Source organism: Tamandua tetradactyla, chromosome 3 (assembly GCF_023851605.1).
Source record: "Tamandua tetradactyla isolate mTamTet1 chromosome 3, mTamTet1.pri, whole genome shotgun sequence".
NCBI lineage: Eukaryota > Metazoa > Chordata > Mammalia > Pilosa > Myrmecophagidae > Tamandua > Tamandua tetradactyla.
The window spans coordinates 1,172,532-1,188,515 of record NC_135329.1 but is presented as its reverse complement, the minus strand read 5'-3'; positions in this window follow the sequence as shown (position 1 = coordinate 1,188,515).

Here is a 15,984-nt window from a genome sequence, read left to right as displayed (position 1 = left end):
TCTCCGGTGCACGCCTGGACACAGTGGTTTATCCGCCATCTCCGGTGCACGCCTGGACACAGTGGTTTATCCACCATCTCCGGTGCACGCCTGGACACAGTGGTTTATCCACCATCTCCGGTGCACGCATGGGTTGTGAATAAAGCTGCTGTGGGCACTGCTGTAAGTAGCTATCTGAGTCCCTGTTGCTGCATGTCTTATGTAAGAGAAAGATAAACACCTAATTTATTTCTGTGTATATTATATGAACTGCTCCCAATCCTAACTGATATAACAAACATATATCATTAATAAGCATTATACATAATCACTATTTTCTTAGCACCTGAAAATCTCATGAGGTTTTCTAAAAGCAAGCCTCTTCAAGAAACTTTTTAGTTTCTAAAAAATCAAGTTTTACTGCAATGCTGGGCATGGAAGATATTTTCCCAACCAGCTTCAGGAAATCCAAATCAAAGTTTTGGCTTAAGTCTTTCTTACAACTTGAAAAGTCTGGGAAATCCTACCAGACTTTCTTCTGAACCCGCAAGTCGATTTCTAAGAGAGTCCGTCAGCTGCCCGGGGCTTGTGACCACAGGCTCCCTCATTCACACACGTGTGCATTTGTACACACAGGCATGTGCATGGAAGAAGATGTACTCTCGGGAAGACGTACAGATGCCCTGTACACTCACACCCCCCATGCCACGCCATTGGAGCACACACACGTGTGTGGAAGAGGATGTGCCTCAGGAAGCACACAGGTGCCCCGTACACTCACACCCCTCATAACACACCACTGATGCACACACACGTGTGTGTGGAAGAGGATGTGCTCAGGAACCACACAGGTGCCCCGTACGCTTACACCCCCCATGCCACGCCCAAGGCAGGCTCTGCGCGTCATCACGCCCTCGGGTTTCCTCTCACCAGCCACGAGATGCTGTACATTCCTGCTTTCCACACCCTCGCGGACCAGGCTAGGAGCAGAGTCATAAAGAGAAAGAAATCCTGGGCGTTAATCCCTGATGGTGGAGGTGGGTGCGTGGAGACCAGGCGCAGCCGGGTTCCAGGGACAGGACGGCCTGGTGGCTGGGACAGGGGCATCCGGATGCCGACCCTCCTGGGGGTCGGGTCCCTGAGAGCGTATGGCGACCTGCAGCTGACTGCTGCCCTCCTCCTCAGTGCGCTGATCGGCTGATTTGCTCACCGCTTGGGAGTTCCAGTGTCTCTTGGAGCATGGCTTCTGCCTGATCCCAGAACTCTGCCCATCGAGGTTTGTTTTTATTTTTGGTTTTTTGGTGCATGGGCTAGGAATCAAGCCCAGGGTCTCCTGTACCCACTGAACCACTGTGCACTCCACATTGTGTTTTGACTTTGGAAATCAGAAAGACAAAAGACAGAAAGACAAGAAATGTGCAGTCTATAAAATATTGAGTTGAGAAATAAATATGGAGAGCCAATTCCATAAAAACTTCTGGACAATTACAGGGGTTGACACAAATCTGAAATGCCACTTGCTACCTGCAGAACCCTGGGAAAGTCTCAATTTTCTCCTCACCAAGTGGGAACGATAACCTCTGCCCTCAGGAGTCAGTGAGTGATGAGCCCCTCACTACATACTTGGGGATCCGTCTGCTACTTAGCAAAGCTTTTACTTAGCTCTCGTCGGCACGTTTCCCACAGGGCCCCATCCATGTCTGTCCACTGTGGGGGGCCATCTCCCGGATCCCCTCCTGGGCAGCTGACCCGGCCCCTCCCGGAGAACACAGCACAGGTGCGGGTCTCCCCGTTCTCACCCGTGCACCCTGAAGCCTCTCTGACCCGTCCGTGTTCTCCCTCTTCCTACAGCGTTGGGGAAGGAGGTTTATGCCCACGAACATTCAAGAGTCAAAATAATGACGAACAAAAGCGCTGCCACGGTGACGACATTTTAATGTCGATCACCAAGTAACTGATTGAGCCCTCGCACCGCTTCACAGCCGCGGGGGTGTCGCTTACGGCCGACCCGGACTCCCCGCTTACTGGTCCTGTGACCTCGGGCCCATGACTCACTTTCACGCATTACTTTATTCAACCAACATCTGACAGTCTATTGGGTGGCCGGTGCACAGGCCAAAGCCACACTTGACGCTGATAAAATGAGGGTAATGCTAATACTGACCCCTCACCCCCCACCAAGCCAGAGCAGGAAGAAATGTAAATTATCTTCCCCTTTCCTTCCTGCCCTTACTGCCCACATGTGTATGAGGAATTCCTCAGAAGCAAAATGAACTCCGGGTTCATAAATACTAGACAGATGTTTCCACTCTCCCCATGAAGTCGGAGCTAGTGAATCGTCTGGGTGGACCCGACTGTCGTCACGCAGGAGCGCGGCGGGCCAGGACGGCGGTCTAGACGGCATCGCGCGGGCTGCAGCAGGGTTCGCGCCCCCTTGCTCGGCCTTCCGCCCTGCGCGCCCGCAGCTGACCCCACGGCCCCGCGGCCCCGCAGCCCTCGTGGGCGTGCTGCGTGCGTTCGGTTCCCGGGCCTGGGGCCGCCACCTCACTCCCCACCCCGAGGGGTGCCCAGGGCCCTGCGCCTCCACCTTGCACCCCGGGTGCCCCGCAGGCCCACCCCAGACGGCTCTTCCCGTCCCGTGCTGATGCGCTCAGAGCCCGGCGGAGGCTTCGACGGCTGCGAGGTGTTCATAATGGGGGCAGGGCTCCGTGCTTCCTGCCTGACCTTCCGTAAGCCTACAACTTCCAATTTTAAGAATCACGTTAAAAAACTTCATTTAAGTCCCAAATTCATTTTTTAAAGGCCCAGACAGCACCTGATTTTACTTGAATATCTTTTTAGGGTGAGCCCCATGTACCATGTATGAATGATTTATAAATCAAAATAAGAATGAAAACAGCCTGCTTTGCAAATCAAAAGTGAAACTCTGAGCTTCTTTCTCTGTACATTCCTCTAATAACCACCCTACCCGGCCTGTCTCCCAGGTCAGAACGAGGGGGACGAACTTTCTCGTTGGCTCCCTTGCCAGTGGACGGCTCTTTTTCCCTATTCTACCTTCGCCTGAAGTGTTTGGTCCCTGTGGACACAGGTTTCTCATAGGTACTGACTCCTTTTCACAGTCTATGAATTTCTTGTCCCGAGGCAGTGGCGGTCAGCCCTTGTCTCACCTCGTGCCCACTGAACGTCCCCTGGGCCCCTGCCCACGCAGTGCCATCCTCAGCCCGTGAGCCCCGTGCGTGCCCAGTAAGTTACTCTAGTTACAGCTGGGCATTATTTCCAGTCACTGGCGGCCAAGAAGTTGATCTAATTCCCCGCGGGAATGGCCATCCCTCCCCTCGGGGCAGCCGAGTCCTCCCCAGGGCTCCTTCCCGACCTTGTCTTCCTGCCATGGGCAGGTGGGGGCAGGGGCAGTGACCGCTGTGCGGAGCAGCCCCAGTCTCCAGCACGCCACCCCTGGCTGTCAGAGGAGCCGTCCTCGCCTGGAGGGCATGTCACGGTGCAGGCGGGACCCATGGGACCCGAAATCTTTCCCTGGACCTGAGGCTGGCCAGCGCCCACGTCCCCACGTGCACGAGCCGTGTCCCAACGGGCCTCCCACCACTGCTTGGCCTTGGCGAGGGCTAAGAGCCAATCTTCCACTGAAAGCTCCACATTAGGAATGGTTGGCGCTCACCTGAGACAAGTCCACCTGCAGACCCCACAGTATCCCTGTCCTCACATTTCCCCCATAGGACCCCAGCACCAGCCTTTGAAGTGGACACTGGCAGGTGCTATGAAAGGCTTCCGGGCAGCAAATGTCACTGCAGAGCCCTAGACTCGTGTTCCCTGGAGTCCAGATCCACTCGCGTCCTCCCGCAGAGACCCTGGGCACTCCTTGCTGCTGAGAAGCCACAGCCCAAGTTTATTCTTTTCAAGCTGCCCCAAGGCCCTTCTGACCACCCCTTCCCAATGTAGCTACTTCTCTAGGTCAGTGAGCCAAAGCCATGGGGAGAGGGAAGAAACCTTTTCTCTGCCAGGGCTCCTCGCTGTGGGAAAGCCGGCTGCCATGTGGGAAAGCCGGCTGCCACGTGGCTCTCAGAAGGCAGAAGGTCAGCACCTGCCCAGGAAGCACCAGCCCCGTCTCCCTGGTGCAGGCCAGCACTGCAGAGACTCAGGTCCAGCGGCACTGCAGTTCCTTCAAGGGAAATGGCCTGAACAGGTACCACCAAGCACTGCATGTTCCCCAGCATCCAACTGACCAACCGCTAGAACGGGGCCGCCCACTCTGAGCAGACAACATGGAAAACATAATAATACCCTACTGAATAAATCAAGGCTACTCTTTTCTTCCTCAGCTGTGGAAGTAATACTGACATCTAACTTCTATGGCCAAAAACCACGGATCCGCTACCGACCAGATTAAAGTACTCCAATTCTGGGGCCATTTTAACCCGTTTATTCAGTGTCCAATCATCCGCCCCAATCTCAATTTTTCAGTCCTTTTTTGCATTCAGATACAAATGGAGATGCATATGAATTTTAAGACTTGCATTTACTGTTACTGATTTTTTCCATAGCTCCCTTAAATTATTGCTGTCTAACAGAATGTCTCTTTCAGAAGACGTCCCAAATGTAGCATGAGACATACTTATACTAAATAATTTAACTGGGTATTTATGTGTGCGTATATATATATATGTTTTTTTTTTCCTGCTAAATCTGCAAACCTCCCTCCAACCTACTCTTCCATACATGCCCTGCCCTGCCCACCCTCACTCCCCTCACATGCTCACAATCCTTAGCCAGGTGCACACCTGTCCTGGAACCTGCCCAGGCTACCTGAGTGACCGCCACTGAATTCTACGGCTGTTCACTTGGTTTTGCTAATCCTGCCATTTTGCCAAAGATAGTTCCTCTCTCCTGAAGGAATCCAATTCTCTCTAGCTATCCCACGGTGAATGACACATCTATAAAATTCTCTCCATAAGCCAATTTCTCCTACCGGAGGTTCTGTGCAGGTTGCAGCCTGACAAATGCAAACAGGAGAGCATGATGCCAGGTTCTGGTGAATCGTCTACTCTCCAGGAAGCTCCAGAACTGAGACACGCATCCCATCTCCAGGTGACTCCTTGCTTTTCAACTTCAACGCCCTAACAGGACGTTCCATACCTCTGTGCTATGGTATGCTCCAATTTAGAGATAACTGGATACTGTCTCGTGTTTCAGCAATCACAGATAAGCTCCCCTACCTGCAGAAAGGCCAGTCAGACCCACAAGTCAATACAAAAAGTACTCCCACCCAATTGTAAACATAGTCTCCAGACAAATATGCTGAAAATTCTTTAATTTGGGTTCAAGCCATTCCATTGCAGGTCATACATAGCCTACCTTTAAGAGGGGTCAGATTTCACTTCTCTACTATTTTCAGCTCAGCCAACCTGTACTTCAGTAGGTGTACTAGACTTTATTTTTACCTTGCAGACCACCACAAACATGTCCATCTCCTGGTCTCTCCAGCAGCTGCCCTTTCTACAGATCCCTTCTCTCTTACCCTCCTCTCCCAGCTATCCCTCGGTCTCTTAAACATCTCTGCTCCTCCTCCCCATACAAGGCTGCCTCTTTTCCTTCTAAGCCTTTAGATTTACTCATCAGACATTCCATTCTAAGCAATTTTTATTCTTAGATAAAGGTCTGAAGGAGCTTCTGATTCAAGCACATGGTGGGAGTAAAGAAAGACAAGAGAAGACACATCTCCAGGGTCTCTCCCCATGAGAGAGAGTATTATGGGAAGACGGCAGACTACGAGGCTCCAGGAATAGGTCCTTCCATCAAAACAAGTACTGAACCTGCAGGAACTGTCTAAGGCTACTATTTTGGAATTCTGGAGTCTAGTGAAGCTCTTGCTGATGTAGAGAAAAGCTGGATGAAGAGGCTGGTAAATTTCAGTAACTACTGGTGAATTTCACCATCCTGCCTCCCCAACTATGTCACTTGGCGAGCCACACTGTGGTCTAACTGATAACCGCAGCTTCTGATCACTGGGGAGCTGGCAAAGGGCAGCCATTCTTTCCACTCCCAAAGCAGAAGTGACAGAAGAGTCATTAAGAGACAGTGCCTTTTTCCTTTCCTTTCCTGTTTGGGAGAAAAATTGTTTGAAAAAGTCACAAACTAATGGCTGAAGCAATCCCAGGGAAGAGGGAGAATTCCATTTCCAGAGTTACAAATATAAACTCAGAATTTCAATTTATTAGTAAAAAATTACCAAATACACAAAGAAATAGGAAATTATGTCCCATTCCCAGGGAAAAAAAGAATTTGACAGAAACTATCTTCGAGGAAACATATACATTGAAACTATTAGTCAAAAATGTTAAATAAACTGCCTTAAATATGTTCAGTGAGCTAAAGGAAATCATGGACAAGCACTAAATGAAATTAGGAAAATGTTGTCTGAACAAAATAGAAATTATTTTAAAACCAAGCAGAAATTCTGGAATTGAGATGTGCAGGAATTACAATGCAGAACTCACAAGAGGGATCTGACAGCAGATTCAAGCAGGCAGAAGAAAAAATAAATGAACTTGAAGACAAGATAACTGAAATTATCCGGTGTGAGGAGCAGAAAGAAAAAAGAATGAAGAAAGATTAACAGAGCCTGAGGAGCCCGTGAGACACCACCCAGCCGTCAGGTATATCAACAGTCACATCACAGGTCCAGAATGGCCTGAGAAAGAGAAAAGGGAAGAAAAAGGATGTGAAGAAATATTGGCCAAAAATGTCCCAATCTTGGAGAAAAACATGAATACGCACATCCAAGAACATATGAACTCTATGCAGAATAAGCCCAAGGAAATCCACACCAAGATACATTAAAGTGAAACTGTCAAAAGACAAAGAGAGAATGTTGAAAGCCACAACAGAGAAGCAACTTGTCACATACAAGAAATAATATTAACAGCTACTTTCTCCCAAGAAACGCTGGAGGCCAGGAGGTAAGGGGGTTGACATATTTTAAATCCTTTTTTAAAACCTGTTCAACCAAGAATTCTATATCTGGCAAAATTATCCTTCAAGAATGAAGGACAAATCAAGACATCCACAGGTAATCAAAAGCTGAAGGCTTGCTTACATTACCATAATATCTGCCCTAAAATAAATGCTAAAGGGGATCCTTCAGGCTGAAATAAAAGTGCACAAGACAGTAACGAGAAGCTGTAAGAGAAACATAGAACAGTGGCAAAGGAGAATACAAAGGTAAATATAAAATCCCGTATTGTTGCACTTTTGGTTTATAACTGCTTTTTGTTTTCCCTATAAGACTTAAAAGGCAAATGCATAAAGCAATAATTAAAGCCTGTGTTAATATGTATGCAATGTATAAAGATGTAATCTGAGATAATACCCGGATAATGATGTATAAGGCGTAGAGCATTTGTGTACTCCTGAAACTAAGTTTGCATTATACTTACAAACTAGTTAGTTGTTATTAGTTTAAGATATTAATTGTAATCACAAAGGTAATCACTAATGAAATAACTGAACATATATAGGGAAAAGGAAAGAAAAAGAATCAAAATGCTATGCTACAAAAAATCAAATACCAAAAAAAGAGTCAATAGTGGAGTAATTGAAGAACAAAAAGATACAACATATGCAGCAAGCAAAGAGCTAAACAGCAGAAATAAATATTTCTTTATCAATTGTTACCTTAAATATAAATAAATTAAATTATCCTACTAAAAGACAGAGATTGGCAGATTAGACGAAAAACACAAGCCATCTTTATGAGGTCTACAGGAGACTCATTTTAAATACAAAGACAAAACGAGGTTGAAGGTAAAAGGATAGAAAAAGATATCTCATGCACATATTAACCAAAAGCAAACTAGAGTGACTTATTTCTGTCTGACAAAATAGACTAAATCAAAAAAAGTTTGTAAGATAAAAAAACGTTATATGCTGATCAGTTTTGATTCAACCCAGCAAGAAAATATAGCAATTATAAACATATATACATCTAACAACAGAGCCCCAAAATATAGGAAGAAAAATTGGCAGGTTGAAGGGAGAAATTGAAAGTTCTACAATAATAGTTGGAGGGTTCTGTATACCACTTTCAATAATTAATAGCACATCTAGACAGAAGATCCATAAGGAAATGGAAATCTTACACAACACTGACGATTACACCTGAAGGACGTGTGGGCGACCCCCGCCCAGCCACAGACACACGTCCTTCTCATGTGCTCGTGGGCACCCAGGGGAATGAATAATGAGTGTGGGTTACACACACAACAGAATAGAATTCCGCCAGGAAACGAAGCGAAGTTCTGACAGGTGTGACGACACGGATGAACCTTCCAGTGACCATATGCAGCAAATAAGCCAGACACAAAGGACAAATATTTTATGATTTATACGAAATTTCTAGAATAGGCCAATTCATCAAGACGAAAAGCAGAGTAGGGTTACTATGGGCTCAGGGAGGAGGGAGTGGGGAGTTATTGTTTACTGGCTACAAGTTTCTATTTGGAATAATGAGAATGTTCTGGAAATAGAGTGATGAGAATCACACAACATTGCAATGCACCTAGTGTTACAAAATTGTACGCTTAGAGTGGTTAAAATTACTTTTATGTTATGTTTATTTTACCACAATTTAAAAAAAAACAACAAAAGCCCACCAAAAACACCGGACCTGAAGAAATAATTCACACATAATAAATCAAACTAGAAAACGAGTTAATGGCAAAGTTTAGGGTCACGAGTGATCAAAGAGATTCAAAGTAAAACAAAAATAAAGGATCATTTAATTACAAAAATAAATTCCAGGAGAGAAGCAAAGCTATTAGTCAGGATAAATTAACACTAGTTGCTGTGACAAACAACCCAAGATCTCAGTGCCCCTTCCTTCCTGCAGCAATGCCCCCTTCTACAAATGCACTCCACAGTCTCCACAGAAAGGGAGGGGACTGGAAACCACACAAAGAACTTCCCGGCCACCCTCAGTGCTGTGCTGAGCGCTTCCGCTCACGCCCCGTCGGCTGGGCCCATCTCACATCCTCTGCCTCACTGCAAGGGAAAATCAGACTCCTCGGGGACCCAGAAAGAAGACAAGCGGTAGGAAAATAGTTCTCTAATCTCTGAGACTCAGTCATTTCACAGCACCAAGAGTGAGAGGACCGCTTCTTAGCATAAGTCCTCGCATGCTGAAAACGGCGTTTCTTCACTCAGAGTTCATGGGGATAACAAGAGTGCCTGCCTCTTGGGGTGGTATATGTAAAGCACTTTGAAAAAAGATCTGGCATAATAAATGTTTGATAAGTGTTCCTTTTGACTAGTATTCCAAAGTCCCCCTTCAGTTATCCTAACTTAGCAGGTGCCTGACCTGACCCCAGTAAGGGGAGGCCATAGAACAGATAATACGCCTCAAGAAGGGGATTCAGGCGGAAGGAATTCAGACGTCATGCCACTTTTAAAACATGCATTTCCCTACTACACCAAGAGTACATCAAGGACAGAAACCATGTCTTATCCATTTTTCTTCCTTCCCCTCTACACCCAGCACCTAGCAGAAAGCTAAGGAGGTATTCAAACAATGCATTTCGAATGAAGGAGCAAATAAATGATTTTTTCTAAGGGGAGCTTCCCCACCTTCCCCGGCATTCTCTTACGAGGGAATGACTACAAGAACAAGACGTGAGTGGCTCATTCCCTGGTTGGACATCCCCTTGGGCTGCAGACTTGTCAGTCGATCCCTGTGCTTATCCCATGAAGGCAAAGAAGACAGAGAGAGGTGTGGGCAGATGGGAGAGATAAGGGGCTGAGCCTCCTGTTCGCCTGTCCTTCGATGTTTCGGGAATGCGGGGTGTCCCCGAGGGTCAAGTGGAGGTGATGGAGGATAGATCAGCTTGGGCCATCTCACAGGTAGCCCCTAAGGACTGCCCACCCGGCAGAGGCAGCCCCCTGGACGAAGCCAACAGTGGCAGGACCCACGGAGGAGTGGACAGGTGGGTCTTCCACATGAGGGGAATGAGCGGTGGAGAGGCCCTGCTCAACCTCGAAACCCTGCCAGGCCCAGTGTCTGCCAGGGCAGCTGGGACAACAGCAGAGCAGGCTGTTTGGTCAGGCAGGGGAAGGAGCTGCCCCATCCCTCAGCTGGGGGTGTGCACACCACTCACACCAGCTCACACCAGCTCACACTAGCTTGGAGAGTGTACTCCTGCACCACCTGCTCAGCCCTGTCCAGTGCCATCATGGCGGGAGCCTGGAACCTGTCACGTGGGATGGCTGACCTCATGGAAATCAGCAGACACTCTAAGTCAGGGTGTCTTTTACAGGAGCGCGTTTGGGCACTAAACATTTACCAGCTCGGCCCTGTCGCCTTTGCCTCCTCCCTGCTCCATCCCGTTGCTGGACTAGAATGAGGGCAGACTGTGACTGGACCCACTCCAAGCCCTTTGAGCACAGAAATGGCCTAAGATGGGTGAGGAGAAGAGAGTCCAAGCACCAGTGAGGCGGCACTTCAAACTGGACTGGACTAATTAAACAAATGATAGTGGCCAGGCCTGTGAAGCCCGCGGCATGGGGAGGGGGTGCCACGCCCGAGGCTGGCGGCCTAAGAAGCAGCGCTGTCCCCTGCTTCTGCCCCTGGACAGAGGGGGCCTGTCCTACAGCACCCCATGGGGCGCTGAGCCGCGGGCCGCCCCCAAAGCGCAGTAAGCCCGCCCCGGCCTCTCCCGGCCCCGCGCCCTCGGTGCTCTTGGGCTCACCACTGCCCTGCGGTCGCAGATGGGACGAGCCCCTGCAGGTCTCGGGACGGCAGCACACGCACGTCTTTGGATGCCTCATGAGTCGTGGGAGTCCCAACCAGTGGGAGACGGTGGAATCGCCGCGGGGGGCATCTGCCGTGGATCCCCTGCTGAGGCCCCGGGCTGGGACGGAGAGGGGGGCAGCGGTGACGTTCCCTGCCCGCTCTGCACCCGCCTGCGTGTTTTTCAGGGAAACCATTTACAGGGAACCCCCACGGCAGTGTCTGCCGGTCAGCGTGAGCCCCAGGGGAACCTGTCTAGGGCAGAAATCTGCCAACGACAGCCTGCAGGCTGTGAAACAACATGCTTTCATACATTTATTTATAAATGGCTGGAAAACATCAAAAAGAAGAGTACTCTTTGTGACACATGAAAATTATAATAAAGTCAAGTTTTGTTGACAATAAACAAAGCTTAAAAGGACAGGGCTGCAGCCATTCATTCCCGTGGCATCAGCTCATCTGTGGCCGCTTTTCACGCTGCCAGGGCAGGGTTGAGTATTCACAGCCACTGACGCTGACCCCACGGAAGGCAGGCGCTTCGTGTTCACCCACGCCCTTCAGCCCTTTGTGGTGGGCGTGGACACATTTGGGTGGGGTCTTCTGAGGTCCCCTTCAGGTGTGACCAGGCTGAGTCCCGACAGACTCCAGTGGGCAGGCTGGAGCCTTCGAGGGGGCAGCCCAGGAAGGAGAAAGCACAGGTCAGCAGAAGCCAGAGGAGCGGCTGCAGGGAGAGCACAGGTGACTGGGCAGAGCTGCAACCAGGAGCCCCAAGGAGACTTTGGGGTAGAGAGTGGCCTGCTCGGCCTGGAAGTCTAGCCTCCAAACCACGAGTAAATAGGTCCCCAGCCAGCTTGTGGGCCCGCCCTTGCAGCCCTGGCAGGTGAGGGCAACTTCAGCCCACAAGCCTAAAATACCCACTATCCAGTTTTTACAGAAAACAATGTGCTGACCCCTGCCACAGGGGCTTCTCCCAGGCCTGGCCACCCACGTGTACTCAGTGAATAGAAGAACTGGGCTTCCTGGCCCCATGAGGCCCCGGTGCAGGGCACCCAACCATTCCGGCTCACAGCGATCTGGGGCCCCCGGGGCCTGGGGGGCCCTGAAAGGGGCTGCAACTGGGCCCGGTGCCAGTGCTGCAGGGCTGGGCGCTCCTGTCCCCTCTGCAGCAGGGCGCAGTGGCAGGACTGGCTGGGCAGGGCAGAGCGACCCGCGGGTTTCAGCAGCCCTGCTGCACCTCCCTCCGTGGGCAGTGGGCGCGTCTCCCGCCTCTGTCCTTCCAGTTTCGTTCTGGGTCACCCACACGGGACCAGGGGAGGGGCCAGGCAGCGCAGAAGACGCGCCGCCCGGAATCACACTCCCTCCATCCCCACCGCGCTACTGGGGAAGGCTTCGGGTGGATCCCACCTCGGGGCGGGGCCCTTCCCGGGACTGGCCCGGCCGGCTGCCCACTGCTGTGCTGGACGCCAACACAGGCTGCTCCTGCTGGCCACCAGCCTCCCCCACCGCCCCGCAGGCGCGCACCTGAGCGGCCAGGTGACTCCACCTCCCGGGAAATTGCCGGGACGTTTGGTTGCATTTCTTTCCGGTAGCTTTTCCATGATCGAGGTAAGCGTGCAAGTCTCCTTTTTTCACCTAACTTCCCAAGACAACCTAATTTTCTAATTTCACCAGGCTTGGGCATTTTTCTATCTAGAAAAATGATTGCACAGAAATGGTGACGTGGGCTCAGAGACTGAGGATCAATCACTTATCTTACACTGTGGTTTCTTTCTTCTCGCATTCCCTCCCTCACGGCCTCGAGGGGATCCTTTGCTCTCCTGGGTAGGAGAAAAGGAGCCGCTGGCCTGAGTGGTGCACGGCGCGTGGTTCCCACGGTGGACTCGCGGGAAGCCTCGGGCACAGGACGGCTCAAGAGTCACCCAGGCCGCCCAGCTGTTGTCGGGGCCAGGTCAGCACACACTTTCTTGACCCCCCCGCCCTGACTCTCAGAGGTACTGGGCCTGCCCACCCCTGGAAACAGGGCAACCACCGCGTCAGTCCGGCTGGCTTTCAGCGCTACTTGGATGGATTTTACACATCAACCAGCAGGGCTCCAGCCCCCCATTGCCCCCAGGCGGGCTCCCCGCATCCCTGCAGGGAGTCACTCCCACCCCACCCTCCCCTCGGCCCTGCCCATGCTCCCCTGTTGGGTGAGCGAAGGGAGAACCCCCTGGACGCCCCGAGTTGGTGAAACCTTGTCCCACAGACCGCCAGAGCCTGGGGCCTCTGCCCATCACGGCCCCCTGGGGGAAGATCCCTTACCCAGAGGCACAAGTGCTTCAGGGGGCCCAGCCTCAAAGGTCACCTCGCCCAAAATGCTGCTTTCACTTCTGAGGACACTGCACCCCAGTCAGGGGCGGGAACCTCCCAAGCCCTCGGTGGGTTCGGGAAGAGGCAGTTCTGCGGTGCCCACAGCCCGAGGCCGGTCCCAGGGCCATGGAAGCGGAGGCGGGGAGACCTCAGCCTGTGTCCAGCCCGTCGCTAGCAGCAAGCAGACGTGAAAAGCGTGTGGTGGGGTGGGGGCTGCCCCTCCCCTGTCTGCAGGCCCAGCCCAGCCTCTGGGTGGGCCCCGGGGGTGCATGAGCCGGCTACCGCCCCGCTGGTCCGTGTGTCCTGAGTCAGCGGGGAGCCTCAGCCCACAGGCTCTGCCATCCCCTGCGCTGGTCCCCGGCGCAGCCGAGCACACGACGGGTCCTCGTTACAATTGTTTTAGAAACAGCGTCCTTCTCCCGGGAGAAAAGTTCCCCTTCTAGTGCGTGTGGAGGTGCCCGCAAGGGACACAAGTGTGCTCAGGTGAACCTAGTCCCCGCCTGATTTCTAAGACGCCTTTCTCTGCCACCCACTTAATTTGCAAAGCTGATCAAAAGAGGTAAAAAAAAATTTTAATTGGGAAAATATGTGTATTCCTGCCCACCCCAAAGTGGAGGGTCCTGCTCGAGCAGGGGAGGGAGACCCAGGAAAGCTGGCCAGGTGGCCGGGGTGGGAGGGGCGGCTGGGGGCGGGGCGGCTGGGCCCTTGTGCTTGGCCGCCCGGCCCAGCCCCCCAGCGGCCGTGGGAGCGCAAGGTCTGCGGAGATAAGAGGCCGCAGCGAGGGGCGCGGGGGCCCCTGCCGCGACCCAGCCCTGAGCTGCGCTGTGGGGTGTGCACTGGGGGCCCGGGACCGCAAGGGCTCTGGACCAAGGGGTCTGTGCTTCTACCCCACCCCCCCACCCCCCCGGGCTGGGCGGTGGTCGTCCCTCGGCCCCGCGCAGGAGGGAAACGCGGCTGAGGCGCTTGAGCTGCGCGCCGCCTTCTGTTGCAGGTTCATTCTCCTGGGGGTGCTGGCCGGCCGCCCTGAGGGCCCCCAGGGCTGGGGGAGGGCTGGGTGGAGTGGGGGAGGGCTGGGGTGGGTTGGGGAGTTGGGGGAGGGGTCGGGGGAGGGCTGGGGCGTGGGGGTACTGGTGCTCGGCGCAGTGCCCTCCCCGGCTCCCGCAGGCCCCAGCGTCCCGGCGGCAGTGCGTAGAGGCAGCTCGGTGCGGTCCGCCTGGTGCGGTGCGGTGAGGGGCGAGCACCTGCACGTTGATGCCATTGGGAGCGCCCACGGGGGCCTGGGGGCCTCTGGGGGGCCGCAGTCGGCCGGCGGACCAGGGCCTCAGTCATGCCTGCGAGGAGAGCCCCACTCGCCGTTCCCTGGGGCCCCGGCACCTCCTGAGCACTCGGCACCGACCCGGCTCACTGCCCCAGAGGAGTGGCGTGCCGCGGGGCTCGGCCCTCCCCCGAGCCGGGCTGGGCGACCCCACCTTTGGGGGGGACACGTGTCCATAGTTAACTGTCAGTGCTCGGAAGCCCCTGTTCCCGGGCAGCTGTGCGCCCTACAGAAACCCTGCGGGGGAGCTCGGCCCCGGGCGGACCCCTCGGCTCACCCCTGCGCCCCACCCCCCACCGCCATGGGACCTCGAGGGAATCTCCCCTGTCCATCCTCAGCTCCCCAGGACGGGAGAGGGTGGCGTGTCTGGCAGAGTCAGTGGCTGAGCAGATGAGGCATTTGCCGAGCACAGTCCCTGTCACAGCATGGTAACATTTCTTCAGTGAGGTGGTTCAGCCCCGGGGTGCTCCAGGCACTTCCTGGAGGCTGAAGAGAGGACCGCGGGCAGGTGGGCAGCACGCAGCTTCTGCGGACGAACGCCAGCAGGACAGAAAGGGCGGCGTCCACGTCCTGCCTGCAGGTCTCCCCACTGTACGCCCTGCACGGGGCTCAGGCACCATCACTTTCTGGGCTGGTTTCCCCAACTGTCAGGCAGGCTGCGCCTGGAGCGAGGGAGGGAGGGTGTTTAAGAGGCCACCGGGGCTCTCCTTACAGGCAGATTTGGTTCAGGAAGAAAGATCCACGAGGCCCTGGCTGCCCGTGGCTACACGACCATGTCTGACCGCTGGGGGAGCGCGGAGCTGTGGGCCTCTCCCCTCAGCTGCTCGGCGGCCACGCAGGTGCGCCCGCCCCCACGGGCTGGCCTGATGGGGCACCCCTGCCTGGGGACCAGCCCTGGGTTACTGGCATGTTAGGAAGCTTACGTTTGGCTTCCCCCAAGCCCTTTCTTGGGAAAAGGACACCAGCTGAGTCAGATCCCAAACCTCCTTTCCAGTGCTGGCGTGTGAGACGCTATGCGAGGAGTTCACTTTGAATGAGTCCAATTGTGTGACACACGAGCAGCGACTCTGGGTTGGTTTTCTGGTGCTGCCCCGGGGAAGGGCATTGCCCCAAGTCAGTGCACCTGCTGGGAGGTGGGAGAGGGTCTCCCTAACTGGGTGTACAGAGGATGGGATCCCTGGCAGCGAAGTACCCTGGCTTCACCTGGTTAGCTGAAGACCCTCCCAGTGCAGAGGGGCTGCTGGCACCCACCTGGGCTCCCTGCCACCTGCTGCACTCACTTTTCTGAGACATTCAGTTTCCCCAGCCATCCCGGGTTTTAAATGAAGTGACTCTGAAAGCACCCCTGTGGTGCGGAAGGGACCTGGGAAGAGGCGACTAAGGGTGCTGTGTGAGCAGGAGTGAAGTGCAGTCGGGTCCCATCTGAGCAGGGGGTAAAGTGCAGTTGGGTGCCGTGTGAGCAGGGGGTAAAGTGCAGTTGGGTGCCGTGTGAGCAGGGGGTAAAGTGCAGTCGGGTGCAGTGTGAGCAGGGGGTAAAGTGCAGTCGGGT